Source organism: Saimiri boliviensis, chromosome 13, assembly GCF_048565385.1.
Source record: "Saimiri boliviensis isolate mSaiBol1 chromosome 13, mSaiBol1.pri, whole genome shotgun sequence".
Classification (NCBI taxonomy): domain Eukaryota; kingdom Metazoa; phylum Chordata; class Mammalia; order Primates; family Cebidae; genus Saimiri; species Saimiri boliviensis.
In genome coordinates, this window is record NC_133461.1 from 30,186,141 (window position 1) to 30,201,383 (window position 15,243).

Consider the following 15,243-nt stretch of genomic DNA (forward strand, 5'->3'; position numbering starts at 1 on the left):
CCCATGGCTCCAGGGTAGAAGCCCCACTCCTAGCCAGGTGCACAGCCGGCTGAGTAGAGACCAAAGCGGGCAGGGGGAGGGAGTGCAGAGAGAAGGGGCTAGGCCAGTAAGACAATCTGCAGGTGGTAGGCAGCTGTGGGCCAGGGACTTTAGGGAGGTTGGGGGAGCGGAGGGGGCCTGTTAAGGAAGTTCCAAAATCCATATCCGCAGATGATGCAAGATTGAAAACTGGGAGCCCAACAGGCTAACAGGGGAAGGAGTGTGGGCTTAGGCAGAGCAGCCACTGCTTCCGACTCACTCTTGTTTCATAGATGAAGAAGCTGAGCACAGAGAAATTAAGTTGCTTGCCCAAGGTCACACAGGTAATTGGTGGTGGGGCTGGGATACAAACCTGATTCCACAGCCCACACTTCTTAACCAGCTGGCAGTGCAGACTCCAGAGTGTGGGCTAAGTAGAGGAAGAAGAAAGGAATAAAAAGATGTTAAGTTCCTACAATGAGCAAGTACCGTTTTATTTTATCTCGTTTAGTATTTACAACAGCCTTTGGGTGCGGGTGTTCTTACCCTACATTATAGGTGAGGCGGTGATGAGCAAGTTACTGGAGTTCAAATAGTTACTAACAGCCAAAGTGAGGATTCGAACCCAGTACATTTGAGGTACCGAATTGATGCGCGTTCTACTTTGCACACTTCGTTAGCAAGGTGTAGAGTTGGTCTCTGCTTCTCAGAACAGCTTCTGTCCTTCCTACCGGCCCCCTAATTTTAAGACCCTCCCTCTAAGATTTGCCCTCTGTTTGTCCCCCCGCCATGAACAGATTGAAGGAATTTGCCCAGGGACAAATTTTCCCTCACTGTTCATGGTGGGGACAAACCAGGGCAAATCTTAGATGTTTTTCCACAATCCTTAAAATTAGGAAATACTAGGACTAGAAGGCATCTAAAGGTACCTTCTAGTACTAGAGGGTACTAGATCTTACAGCATCAATTGACAGAAGGTACCTTTAGATCTAGTACCCTCTAGTACTAGAAGGTACCTGGCTTAACATTTAATCTAACTGTATCATTTTACAGTTAAGGCAACTGAGTCCCAGAGAGCGCAAGCAACTTACCTAAGGTCACACAGCCAGCTGGTTACAGAGCCAAGGTTGATGGATTCAGTGCTCTTTTCTTGATGCTGGGTTGTGTTTGTACCTGGTGGCCTGAGCGTCCTGGGTCTCCTTGGTGCACTGCCAGGCCAGTCAGCAGGTACTGTCAGGTCACTAAGTCATCACTTAAGCATAGGCTAGAGGATGCAAAGGATGAAACTCCATTAAAAAGCAATGAACTTATTTTATATCTGCTTGCTGTTAAAAATCCAAACAGTGTAGAAGTGTGTCCGGGAACACTTGAAAGCACCTCCCTCCCTCTCAGCCCTCCCCATTCCACTCCCCAGGGGTAGCCACTTAACAGTGCTGTCTCCAATGGCTCCTTAATTTTCCTGCCAGCCGTTGGGTTGTGTAGGACCCATGCCACAGCAAGGCTATTTTTAACAAGCATCCCAGGCTTCAGGGGGTTGAGGAGAGGGGAAGAAAAAAATATTCCATTTGTATATTTTTAATCTGTGCACATTTGAGCAGGCAGTGGCTTTGCTGTCCCTCCTGCCAAGGGTTGTGGGCAATTGATTAGGCTCTCTAGGTGCAGGGTAATCCTTTCTCTTCCCCTAACAAGGCTAGAAGGCCAGGGAGGAGTTCGAGGATGTTTCCGGGGACGATGGCCGTCTCAGCTGGCTGCCTCCTGATCCTGCCTGCCCCCAGCCCTCTCCCTCCTGGCAGCCTCGAAAATCCTGGCTGGGTCTCTGTTGCAGAGAAGGCCTGGGAACCTGACTCTTTGTGCCAAGCTCATATTTAGAAATGTCTCCAGCCAGACGTTGGCCTGGGTCCCACTTGGGTTCTGGGCAGGGGGTGCAGTCACATGTGCTGCCTTTGAGTGGGCAGCTTCTGAGTGGGCAGCAGCCCACTTTGAATATAAACACAATCCCTTTATGCAGACCAGCTGGCATGGGAGCCTGTGCTCCTGGGCACTGGAGGGGGCAAGCTCTGGTAGACGGGTGGACAGTAGGGAGAGGGAAAAAAAGATGTCACAAGGCTTAGACTGGGAAAAATGGTGGTAGGGGGGCACCCAGCTCCCTGATCCCATCAGCCCCTATCCATTTTCTCCACCTCTTTCCTGAGTCCCCAGGGCACTGTTCCTGCCTGAATAGGGGGCCTGCAGCCCCTCAATGGCCCTGATCGACCCTTCTTTTCCTTCCCACCTCATGTGTTCCCCAGTCTGTGGGACAAGAGTGAGGCCTCGGAGGGAGGACCCCATGGCAGGGTCTTGCTCCATCTCTCCCTCAGCATCTCCGGATCACACTTGTAAAATGTGGCCCTGGGTGTCACCATCTCTGAGGGCTTGTTCAGCATTGACAGTGAACCATTCCACAATTTCTTGTTCACCGCGTGCTCTTTTCCATGACAGTGCATGATGATGGTTGAATTAGACCAACTGATCCCAGCTTTAAATAGTAGGCCCCTAAGGTAACACGCGTCATGCTGCAGCCCTGTGAAAACTCTCCTTTCTTTTACACCAGTTCTTTTAAGGAGAGTCATTCACTCATGCCTCAGATATTTAATGAGCACCTACCAAGGGCAGGCCCTGTGCTGTCACCAGTCCTACAGTGGCGAATAAGACCATCTCACTGATGGGTGACGGGGTGGGAGCCTGTCTGCTCTCCTCACATCACACCTCTGCAGGTCTTCCCTGGGGACTGAAGTGGCTTGCTCACTCAAATCAGCTCTCTGGAGAGGAGGCTGCTTTCCTGCAGCTAAATCTTCAGAGAAAATCCAAATGCAGCCACAGGACTTGCCTCCTACAGCCTGAGACTGAGCCAGGCTGCGTCCTCGGGCCCCTGGCAGCTCCACTCCTCCCTGTCCTATTCTTCCTTCCTCTGCCCACATCTCTGGGGGAAAAGAGCTCCAAGAAGTGGTCAAGAAGGCTGAACAGATATCTTCTTTGTATCTCCCAGGAACAACATGATAGATACAAAATCACAGAATGGCTGGCTGGCTGAGTAAATAAACAAGTGAGCAAATGAATGAAGGAACAAACGGAAACTCAGTTCCTGCTCCAAAGGCACCGCAAATTCAGATGAAAAGAAATGGCTTGTAGAATGGTGGCACTGTAGGACTGAAGGGGGCCCTTGGGAATAGACTCACCTTCTTTTATGGGAAAGGAACTGCAGGCTCAGAGGAGGGGGGCTGCCGTAATGCCTGCGACAGAGCGCAGAGGTCAGAGGATGGTGAGATCACCAGGGTGGTGAGATCCAGAAGCGAGTGCAAGGGTTTCCTAAGTGTCCCTCGTCCTTGGGAAAAATTGCCTTTTCATATGGTTGGGAGTGGATGGTGCAATTTTTCTTCGAGGGTTAATTGTTTTGCTGACAGCACAGATAATTAGGAATGAGAATCCCGGAGTGAGGGTGACAGCACCATCTGCTGTGAATATGTTTCAACCCCACCTTGCAGGAGAGCTTGGAAGTGCACCTATCCTCACCCTCCCCACCCCAACAGAAATGAATGTGCTGTAGCCGTTTGCTTCTGGGGCCACAGCTGCCAGATGACCTGCAGCCAGTGGGGGTGGGATGGTAACCGGCCTCTTAAGGGTGTCGTTTCCTCTCCTTCCTCCATGGCATCTACTGCATGTAGCAGGGCTCACTGAAAGCCCCAAGGCTGAATGAGTGTGCATGGACAGCCTGGGGCAAAAAATGATGATGCCAAGGGGGCAGATTTCCTGATCCTCCCTGAGCCTGAAGTCTAGTCCTCTGTTGACCAGAGGTGCGCACGTGGGGCCGCACTGAGCTACATGCCTGCCATTATGATTCGGAGTGATTTTCCTGCCAGATTCTATGGATTCGCCGCCTACCCTGGGTTTCCTGGCCTTTGGCCTATGCTACTTGTTCCAGAAGGAGGTTGGCCCCGCCTTTCCTTGCTAGGTAGGAATGTCCTAGGTTGTGAGTTTCTCTATCTCAAGAAAAGAACTGCTTTGGAATCAAGCAGACAATCCCATTGTCCAGGAGCAGCTGAGATCTTTCGTCAGACGGGCAGACTTTTATGTTTCTTTTGCATTTGTATTACTTAAGAATATATTCCATACATAAAGAGTATATGAAATGTATATGTGCCTTTTGAAGATAATAATAATCGTTTTTCTCTTTCAAAGGGGCTTCTAACCTCTGTTGCTTTGCACAGAAGTGACTTGGAGCCTGAGCTGTAGAAGGCCAAGTTGCTGGGAGGCTCAAGGTCAGCCTAGCCTCTCCCAAAGCAGTGGCTGTTTATTGCGGCCAATTTCCTGGTGCCTGAGCTGCTCCTGTTAACTAGAAGGCTCCGTATTCTTGTTTTTCTTACTAATCACTCTGCTATCTCTGTGCTTTCTCCTCTTAGACTCTCCTATCAGGGAAGAAACCAAAAGCATGATTGTTCTCCTCTTCTCCCCATTCCTCATAGCAGGGCCAGCCAGCCAGTGTCCCCCTCCTCCTTCCCATTCCCACTCATCCCCCACCCGCCAGGTGACTTGGAAGGAAGATGAAATGAACCCAGGACCAACGAGCTTGCTGGAAAGAATGATAATTGGCTGTTTCACTTACTTACTGTGTGACCTTTAGCAAGCTTCTCGACTCTCTGTGCATCTGTTACCTCATCTTTCAAACACCCCTTCACAGAACTACTGAGAAACTAAATGGATCCAATGGATGCAAAAGCCACTTGAAGAGTCTATAATTATTATATATGTGTCCCTTCCTTCTTCTGCCACTCTCACTCCTTCCTGTCCCTGGGGTGTCCTCTTGTCTGCAATGCTGGGCGTCCTGGTGGATGTTCTTTGTCTGCCATAGCCTCTTCTCAGCAATGGGTCCACAGAGGCCTAGAGGAGCCCATGGTTGGGGTGGAGCTGAGAGTCACAGCCAGGTGGGCATCCCAGGAGCCCATCCCTTTCACTCCTAAGAGCTGGAGGCTGTGCCTGATCAGAGGTGCAGGGCTGTAGCCAGCTTGGACTTGTCCAGAGATGAGCAGACCTCCAGGCTGGGGCAGGCTGCTTCAGCCAGAAGCACTTTGGCCCCTCCTGACAGAGTGTAAGTCACAATCTTGCCTAGGAAATGTGATGGCCCTGTGGAGCCGGTGTCCCTGTTCCTCATCCCGGCAAGGATTGTGTCTCCACTTCTGTCTGTCACTCTGGGATAAAGAGCTGTGAAAAGATGGTAATCAACACACATAGGTGCAGTATTCTACCTGGAGCCCCCCAGAGTATAGAACACCAGAAGCCTCACTTGGAGGACCTGGGCTAGAAAAGTTGTGGAAGGTTCCACATGGATGTGTCTTTGCACTTCTGTGTACATCTCACAGCTGGAGCGAGAACATTCGCTTCCTTTCTCTTTCCTGGGGTGACGGAAAAGCGTGAGGTTCTGTTGGTCAATCTGGGCTAAACTCTGAACGATGTCTAGGGTTTGGATGCAGGATTAGAAGTGAGTCTTTCAGGCAGATGAAAGGAAATACGCAGAGGAAGGAAAGGAATGAAGGGCGTGTGTGTGCATGTGTGTACGGCGGGTATGTGTGTTGAGGCCTGAGCCTGGGTTGGTGGGCAGGACACTGCCAGTGAAAACCCTGGATGAGATAGAGTTGCTATAGTCATAAGGAACTATAGGCTCTAATAATAAAGAGAAAGAGAAGGATGTCTAGAATTTGCAAGAACAGCTAAAACCTGGACATGTATTTCTGGCCCTGGTAGATGACGGAGGCCTCTGTTCTTCCTGCAGATCCCCTCTGAAGCAGCTGGGAGCTCCCCTCTGAAGCAGCTGGGAGCTCAGAAGCTCTCTCCATCCCTGAGGAGTGGATTAGCCACAAGAGCAAGAAGTGATGGAGTGGAGTCCACCCAGCGCCTGAGGCATGAGCAGAATCCACACCCATTAGACCCAGAGCCTCAGAGTGGGAGGCTGCACTGCTGGGGAGATCTAAGAAGAATCAATACTTTGGCCCCTGGCGACATGTACACGGTGTAATGACAGGTAATGAACCTGAGGCTCGTCTATCCTTTATGAATGATATGGCAGGTAGGAGAATATATCAGCTTGCAGTAAGCATAAAATGTCAACCCGTGGGAAGATAACTATGCAAACAAAGCACACTAAGTCCTGATAAGATGATAGATGGAAGCTTTATAGTTATTAGTTTCTGCCCCATGTGCTTGCTGGAGCCAAGCACCGGAAGATTTAGCATCAGATGGGTTCACTTCCTATGCCTTATGGGAAGGCCTGATGCCTTTATGGATGTAGCATGTCGTATTTGAAGAACTCAGAGTAGCAAATCAAGAAGTCATTATTCCCCATCAGCTTCTGTGGGAAACAGCGTTCATGCCGGTGGAGAAACAGAGGCAGTGAGAAGTAAAGAAGCTCTTTCATTGAGTCCATGATGTGTGAGGGATAGATCTGGAGACCTCAGTGGTTGGGAAGCCTTCAGGTCTGGTTCAGATGTCTCAAATGACAGGTGTGGTGATGGGTGGATGAGTCCTGCTGATAAAAAAAAAAAAAAAAAAGGCTTTGTGTCTTCCATTCTTTCAAGAATGCCTGGGCAAGTAGCAGATGATCCAAGGTGGAAGAGGTAATGAGTAGGGGTCTGGAGAGGACAGCAGGGGCCTGTCAGATTCCTTGGGTCTAGCAGTTGATCCAGGGAAGTCAGGCAAGCCTGGAAGCATCAAGCAAGTGTCTAGGACCTAGAAGGCAGGGCCTGGAGACTAGAAGGACAGGGGCCAGCCATTAAGCTAGAGACCCGTAAAGGTGAGTTCTGATCCAGTGGGAGAGCCTATTCCCATGGATTTTCCACTCTTCACTGTGTGCGTCATACGAGGTACCACCCTGGCAGCTTCCACCGTGGGGAAAATGGTAGGCTGGGTGGAGGCAAAAATAGCTTAGGGCCTTGAGAAACTGACCGGGGCAAGGGGAGAAGGTCCAGTGGTCTGGGGCAGGATGCCCAAGAGGGTGTGGTAAATTCCATTTCAGTGCAGGCCAGTGTCAGGGTCCCCAGGGTCAGAGCCAAGGGATGGGGAGGGGCAGAACATTAGGACTTCTGGGTGGCCTTGTTCTAAATTAGGCAGAAAGAATAAGTTGAAGAAGGAATCTAGAAAGCTGAACCCAGCTCTAGGAAGTGGAAGTGAATCAACCACAGGCACTAGGTGGGCTCAGAACTGGACTCCTGTCTATATAAGGAAATGGAGGAAGAATTGAGCTCCAGGGTCTCTGGCCAGGGATAGTCAGGGAAAGGCTATGCCTGGAGGGGCTGAGCTAGGGAGCTGGTAGCTCCACAGGGGCCTGAGCCTAAATATGACCTGTATGTACTGGCCCTGGGCTATCTCAGACCCCACCTCCATGGGCAGGGCTGGACCTAGGGAGCATCACAGTGGGAGGTGATGGGGGACTGGGTAGGGGCAGAAAATATCCAATCCTGGAGGTAGGTGGGTGAGGACTTTCAAGTTTGTAGTCTTAGGAGGCGGAGGGGCAACATACCTCCTGAAGAAGGCCAGAAAGAGCCAAGGACTGGCTCTGTCAAACGCTCTTCTTTTATGTTACCAAGGTTTACTGAGTACCTGTTGTGCACTGAGCACTGTGCTTGTTGCCAGAAATGCAGAGAATGAGCTGCGGTCTGCTTCCAGAAGAGGGAATGTGGAGCCTGGTCCAGGTCTTTGGAGGCTTCAAGCCTCTATCTTTAAAAACAGACACAATACTATCTCATTCATAGACTAGTGGGGAGAATTAAAGAAAATCAAACATGTAACACACTTAGCACAGCAGCTGGCACCATAATAAGTGATCAATACGTTGAGTTTGTTTCCATGATTCTGCTTTTGGAGAAGCTCACAGTCTGGCGGGGGTGAGAGCCAGGAAGGCTGGGAGAAGCGCCTTTTAACTTCCAGGGATTCTGACTGCTGACAGGGTCGGGGCCCTGGGCTTTGAAAACCGGTTATCAGAATTTCTCTGGCCACAGAAAATGTGGTTTAAGGTGGACCCTACCACTCGGAAATGGCGACTGCATTTAAGTGCTTTGGCAGTTGCTGGGCACACAGGGAGGTTGGAGGCAGGACGGGTGGGTCCAGGAATTTAGAGAAGTGTTGAGAAAAGAGGACATTCTCCGAATGCTTGGAGCGTCTTGACTCCTCGTCTTCCAACTCAGAGGGAGGGATGTGCAGAAGCCAAGGCAAGACTTGTGCCCTGGAGTGGGCGGCCCAATAGCCACTGGGGGCGGGGCTCAGATGCAAGCCGTGTGTGTCATTTTAAATGTTCCAGTAGCAGCATTTAAAAAAGTGAAAATAAGTGAAATTAATTTTAATGATAGATTTCATTTAACTTAGTATGTCCAAATGGTATCATTTTAACATGTAATCAGCATAAGAATTATGAATGAGATATTTTACATTCTTTTCATACAAAGTCTTTGAAGTCTACAGTGTATTTTATACTTAGAGCACCATCTCTGGTTTGGACCAGCCACATTTTAAGTTGGCTAGTGGCAACTGTGTTGGATAGCACAGATCCAGACTCTGGAATATCTTGCCAAGGAGCACCCAGGGGCAGGGCTCTCCTGAGCTAGACAGCAGGATTTACTATTATGTTCCCTTCTTATGAAATGTCTGTAATGAATCTCTGGGGACATTCTCTTGAAGAATAAGAGATGTCTTGAATCACTTGTTCTAGATCAGGCATCCCCAAACTTTTTACACAGGGGACCAGTTCACTGTCCCTCAGACCGCTGAAGGGCCGCCACATACTGTGCTCTTCTCACTGACCACCAATGAAAGAGGTGCCCCTTCCTGAAGTGCGGCGGGGGGGCAGATAAATGGCCTCAGGGGGCTGCATGCGGCCCGCGGGCTGTAGTTTGGGGACGCCTGTTCTAGATGGTGACTTGTGTTCTCTGGAACCAGCTCTGACTGCAGGTCTCAGCAGCTGGGTTCAGGACTCTGCCACTTGCTGGGTCTGGGCCGTTCAGGCAGTTCCTGAAGGTCCCTGAACCTCAGAAGCTTCCCTGAAATGGAACTAGTAAATTCTATCTTACTAGGTAATGATGAGGTCTAAATAAAATAATGAATAATTGCTCTGTGACACTCAATTTCAAGAAATAATTCTTTTATTTTCCTAAATCGAATGAAAACAAATTTGAGTTTTCCTATTGGCTAAGTGTGGCGGAAGGTTTCCTGATTGGTATTTCTGTAGTTCTGTCTCTACTCTTCCTTTGCATGAGAACCGGGGCAGCTTTGCGGGTCAGCAAAAATGGGGCGGGGTGAGGCCTGGGCCTTAGCCCCGGGGGGTGACAGTTACTTCTGGTGCCCCTTTATCCAGGCCTGTGTGGTCAGCTGGAGGAGGCAGGCCCCTGCAGCCAGCCGGCGCGCCATCTATGCCAGCTTGCCACAGGGGAAACTGGAGGGCCCAAGTCCCTATCTCTAGCGGGGGGGCGACGGCACCCAGGCACTGCACTCCAGTGGAGTGAGGGTTGCCAGCCACTCCAGGTCCTAATTCACCCACCTCTCTTGGGATCCAACCCAGGGATCCTTCTCTAAAAGCTCCATGTCCTTCGTGCCTCTCTCTCCTACTTCCCAGCCTCAGTCTTTGAAACAAAGTCCTGTTCCTACCTTACCATGCCCCCTTTCTTTTCCCAGAAAGAAAAATTCAGATAACTTCCCCTTAGGGTAGGGAGCCCAGATCATATTGTCACAAAATATGGCTGTCCTTTCTGGAACTGGAGGGAGTACACATTTTATTATCTTGTGAATGGCTGCTCTGGCCGCTACCCGCAACGACAGCAGAAAGCAGTAATCGCTACATAGAGTCACTGACATGGCGCCCTGACACATGTGGCTGGTACCTGGCCGATGGCCACAAGACCAGATTCCCCTATGTCCAGCCCCATCTGAAGAACGAGTTAAATATTTCCCGCCGTCTGGGATTTTCCTGAGCCTCCTGTGAGATAGTGTGTGTGAAGGTCCTTTGTAAAGTTATTAAATGTTATCGAGACTCTTAGTTCCCTACCTGGGGTTGCTTTCTGGTCTCGGAGCTGAGTTTGAGGCTGCAGATTGGATTTAAAGGTTGCTCCTTCTCTTGGCATCTCAGAGCAGATGATGCTGCCATCGAACTCAACTGGGTGCTTCCACGAGGTGCTTCACCAGGTGCTCTACCCGCCGGGTGCGCACCTCTGAATTAACCCCTTGCCTCCTGTTCTCCTTTGGGAGAGGGGAAGGATCAGGGTGTTAGTGGCAGCAGTAGCATTTCCTGACATCTTCACTTCCTTCAGCCTGTTGTGTGTGTGGGGTCTCTAGCTAGTCCTCCTGAGTTTGGAATCCACCCAGAATTGTGAAAGCTCATAGTCCATCCTTCCTGGGATTGGGAGCAAGCCGTGGATCTAAGTAAGTCCTGTGGCTCCTCCTTGCCTCCCTGCCTTGGGTCTGGTGAGGACTCTGTGATAGGGAATGGGGCCTCCAGGCAAATCCCATGTCCCCTGGCCCGGGCATGGAGGGAGTAGGATCAGGAGGTGCAGGTGGGTGACATGAAGAGTAACTGGGCTTAAGCTGCACTGGAATCAGGGCAAAAGTCTGTTGGACAAATGGAAATTCTCCAGGCCTGGGCACTGAGACAGCATTTTCAAGGCTGGGTCCACATTCGACTGTGTGTGGTTGGGTTAATGGGCCTTTGATGCTTGCCGCAGTGGTATTTGGGTCACTCGTGTTGCTGCCTCTCTAGACTAAAGAGCCCCGCCCCCTTTAGCAGCTGGCTGCTGCTTCCTGCTGGCTCTCCTGGGGCCGAGCTCTCAAGGCTGTCACGAATCGTAAAAGAGTCCTTCAAACCAGTGTCACTGTGACTTAACATCTATTTCAAAAGATGATCTGTGGCACATTTGGGGGACAGTACGGGGGGAGGTGTCACAAACTCAAGCGCATTTGGATAAGGTTATCGACCTGGCTTTTTCTTAGTTTGCTACATGACCCAGTGCAGATCTTTTAAGTTCCCCAGACCTTAATGTTCCCCTCTATTAAATGGGCATGAGAGCCTGTGCTTTAATCCTGTTTCCCGGTGTACACGCACTCTACAGGTAAAAGGAGCTGTGGATCTTACTTGCCAAATATTTGAGAGAATTCTGGCAACACTCTTTCCTTACTGAAAATTAGTCTCTTTATTGCTTTCTGGGAGTCCAGCGGGAGCAGCTTCTGTTATATCACCTTAGATTTCGCAGCAGGGAGAGGAAGAAAGCCACATCGCCCTTGACTGACAACCTTCATATGAGTATTTAACCATTTTAATTTTTCATGATTCTTCTGGTAAAAATAGTACCTGACTAAAAACAAATACATTTGTATTTTCCATCTCCTTAATTAGTTTCTAATTTGGGGGTTCTTATTAGCTTAAAATCATCTTGCTGAAATGGTCCTTGGATGAAAAAAATATGAAAACCACAATCAATTCTAGAGAGATCTTACTATTTAATTATGCTGATTGGAGCACTGGAGACCCCTGGTAAAACGAACCTCTCAGAATAAGCTTGATTTGCGTAATTTGGTTTTTAAAAATTGGGGATGCATATTTATCATGTTCAACTACGTGTTGTTATTCTCCTTGAGATTCTGACTTGTCTTCTAAGAGACAAGGAAGAGACAAGGGGGAGGAAGCCATGGACTGTTGAGACCTGGGGACTTTAGCTCACCCTACAGAGTCACCAGTAGGGGCTGGCCTGGAGTGAACATGGGGTCCTGGCTCGCCTGGTAATTGGAAAATGGCCTTTCTAAAAACAACAAACAAAGGAGAGGTAAAAGGTCACCAGAAAACAGACTAGGAAAGGGTAAACTGATAGAATTTTGGGGCTGAATGACAGGAGAGTATCTTCCATGAAATCCTAGAAAATTAGCAAATCCTGGGTTAGAGTTGTGTTTAGAACCAAATTCTAGAATATAATGCAACTTTGGAGACACTAGGAAGACCCAGTTGCTCAAAAAGATGTGCCTTCCACCATCCAAACCCACAAATCAATATATGCTTTGCTACAAGAGGGACAGCCAGCTGCCATGTGGCAGGAAGGACACTGCAGCCACCATAATGTTTTCTTGCCATGAAGCTGAAGCAATGCTGATGAAGCGATACCTCTAACCACCAATTTATGCAAGAGACAAGGACTTGTGGAAGGCCATCACCAAGCTCAGACCAGGAGAAACTTCACAGGACCAATAACCTTATTTATCTAACATGGCTGATGTTCAGTGGGGAAAGGGGATGGGGAAGAGGGAATTGTTATAGATTCAGAGAATCTTAACAGATACACCAACCAAATGCAATCTATGAGTCTTGTTTGAATCCTGATTCAGGTCAACCTACTGTAGAAGGACATGCTAGAGAGAATTCGGTTAAATATTAAGGAATTAGTGTTCATTTTTTAGGATACCGTGGCAATGTCATATACTAAAATCAATTCAGACAATGTGGTATGTCTAGGATTTTCTTTAAAATATTTCAGAAAAAAAAATTCAGAATAAAACGTTTGAGAGAACAACATACACAAACATTTTGTGTCTGTTTGAACATTTCAGTGATTAAAAAAAAAGAGGAGTGGAAATGTTCTTACTAGCTGGCTGAGCCCTGAAATTTCACCGTTAGAGCTTTGTTTATGTAGCTTAAGCCTTTCTCTGCCTACAATGTACAGCTTGTCCTGGGAGCATGGTTTACCCTGCAAGGAAGTGAGAGTAGGGGAGAACATTTCCTCAGTCCAGAATGCAGTAGGGAGAAGGCTTCACTGAACTAAGCCAAAAAGATTTCTTCAGAGTCTTGGTGATGCTAATATACACTGTACCTCTTACACGGGGATGGGCTATTGTAATGCAGCATACCCCAGAATTATCTGCTATGTGCTTCAAAGGAGATAGAAACTTTCAGTCCCTCCAAGGAAAATCAGAGTAAAGTTAAAAGCCTGGGTTCCAGAACTATTTCTGGTTACTCACTAGTCATAGGTCAGTCACTCAGATTCCATGCTGCATGAGCCTCAGTGTTGCTATCTGTAAAATGAACTTAATGTCACTCGTCACCTACCTTACAAAAATGTGACATGGCTTTGTACAGCATAAAGCCCAAGATCAAAGGATAAGTTGTGTGATTGTTATCTGGTGCCATTTCCTGAGACTCTGGTCCATAAACATTTCCTCGAGGCTCATGCAGCATGGCTCTGTCTGCAGAGTGTCGTCTAAGACACAGAGGTGGTCAGACAAGTTCTCTGTCCTTTGGGAACGCATGATGAAATTGGGGAAGCAATGAGAATACATAGGGATAGGGGCTAGCAAAGCCACCTAGCCCACGGGACAAATGAGCAGTTCAGGCTCAGAGGAAAGGGTGCTCACTCTTGGCTGGGGTGGTGTGCTAAGGCTACCAGGAGGTGGTAACCCTTGACCTGGAAGTCTGGGACAGATTTAGATGGGCTCTCCCTTTGCTATGGATCACTCAGTTGGAAAACTGCCCTTGCCTCCCCACGCCCACGTTCTGCAGCTGAGCACATAAACCTTGTTTGGATTTCGGTGTTATCTGACTTGGGGGCCCAAGTCCTCCCTATCTGGAGCTGGGGTAGATGCTCCCCCTGCCCAGCCCTCACAGCCACTCCCATCTTCTCTTCCATTCTGTCTCCACCCCATTTTCATCTTCCCACCAGGACCCAGCAAGGCTGAGATTACTCATCCTGCCCACACTCACTCACTCCTGCCCTCTCTTTTAAGTTAAAAAAAAAAAAAAAGAAAAGAAAAGAAACCACTGGGACAAAGCAACAAAATATGACTCAGACACCCAAGCCTTCATGTGGAAATGTTTATCATCATCATCATCATCATATCACTCCTTAGGGCAGTGAGAGATGACACACCCTAGTGGAAACATTGGAAAAGGCTGGCAGTGGTGACTTGAGCAGAGGTGAGAGGATCTGAGGCACTCCAGGAAGCTGGCCCGGTTTTTTGGGTGCAAAGAGCTGTTTGGGGGCACTGACTCACCTCACTGAGTATGCATAGAGTCAGTTATTCAGGACATGAATAGCAGGCATGAGCTCTTGCTACCTAAAAGCCCACATCAATCTTGAATTTGCACAGCAGAAATGAAAGAGAAAGCCCTAGAAAGGGATGGTGCTATGATAGAGACCTCAACCAAGTGCATCCCGTGCCCAGGTACCCTGCTCTAGGCCATGCCAGGATTTAAAGACATGCTGGGCCATGCCCTGTCCTCAAGAGCCCTAGACAGAGCTTGTTAGAAGGCTATGCATAAGCTACTGCCAGTATTGATATTCTGGGAAAGGACTTAGTGCCTGGTACAGAGGTGACCCCCACTGTGGACTTGCGCAGCAACCACAGAACCTCAGCTTTGAGCTCAAAGAGCCCTGATGTTGAGTTCTGGCTCTGCCACTTGAGGATGGTGACACAGTCTCCCTGAGCCTCACTGTCCTCAAGTGTAACATGGGGAAATCCCATCTCCCTCCCAGGATTGCTGTAGGTGTGAAATGTGATGACGTAGACAGCTCTTGATCCCAGTGAGCGCTCAACAACTTTTGGTTTTTGTCCCTCCCCACTCTGCCACTGAGGAGTAATCAGACATGGGACGAGATGCACTGAGCCTCAGCTTCCTCATCTATTAAATGGAAACAGACTGCCTGTCCTACTGACACTAAAGCAAGAGTTTAATGGACAGTGTTGGTACAAACACTTCAAGGAGTACTAAGAGTCAAACACTAAAGATGCACGCATGTGTATTCATATGTACAAGCCCACATAACCCGCATACACAAACTGCACCAAGATGACAAAAATCTCAGGGTGGCAAAATGTGTTTGCATCCTGGTGCAGGTGGTCTGGGAGGGCGACAGGTCTCCGCACTGACTCTAGGCTGGCTTGGGTTGTACTTTTGGCTGTTTTACTTTTCCATAAGCTGTTTGTGGCATGGGGGCAGCAGCAGCACCAGCCTCTGCCAGTCAGCCTTGCACGCCCCTGAACATGTCACTAACCACTTCCACAGACAGAAAAATGAAGGTTAAAAAATACCAGCAACAGGGCACAGGGGATCCAACAGGATGATGAGTTAAAGCCTTTCTATGTTGCAAAGTGGTGGTCAAATGGGAGAGACCGCTGGGCCGTCCAAGCTCCATGGAATAAGAGGTTTAATAATGCTTGTTAATTGATCAATGTGCT

The 15,243-nt window shown here is 48.8% G+C and overlaps 1 protein-coding gene across 4 annotated transcripts in view; it reads left to right on the plus strand.

Annotated features, from left to right (window-relative positions):
• ZBTB7C (zinc finger and BTB domain containing 7C) overlaps window positions 1-15,243 on the plus strand; it is a 380,371-nt gene that overhangs the window by 66,778 nt on the left and 298,350 nt on the right. For all 4 annotated transcript variants that reach the window (XM_074383493.1, XM_074383494.1, XM_039463856.2 and 1 more), the window contains exon 2: window positions 5,822-6,070. The gene's annotated coding sequence lies outside the window, so the exon portion shown is untranslated. The remainder of the gene's footprint in view (window positions 1-5,821; window positions 6,071-15,243) is intronic.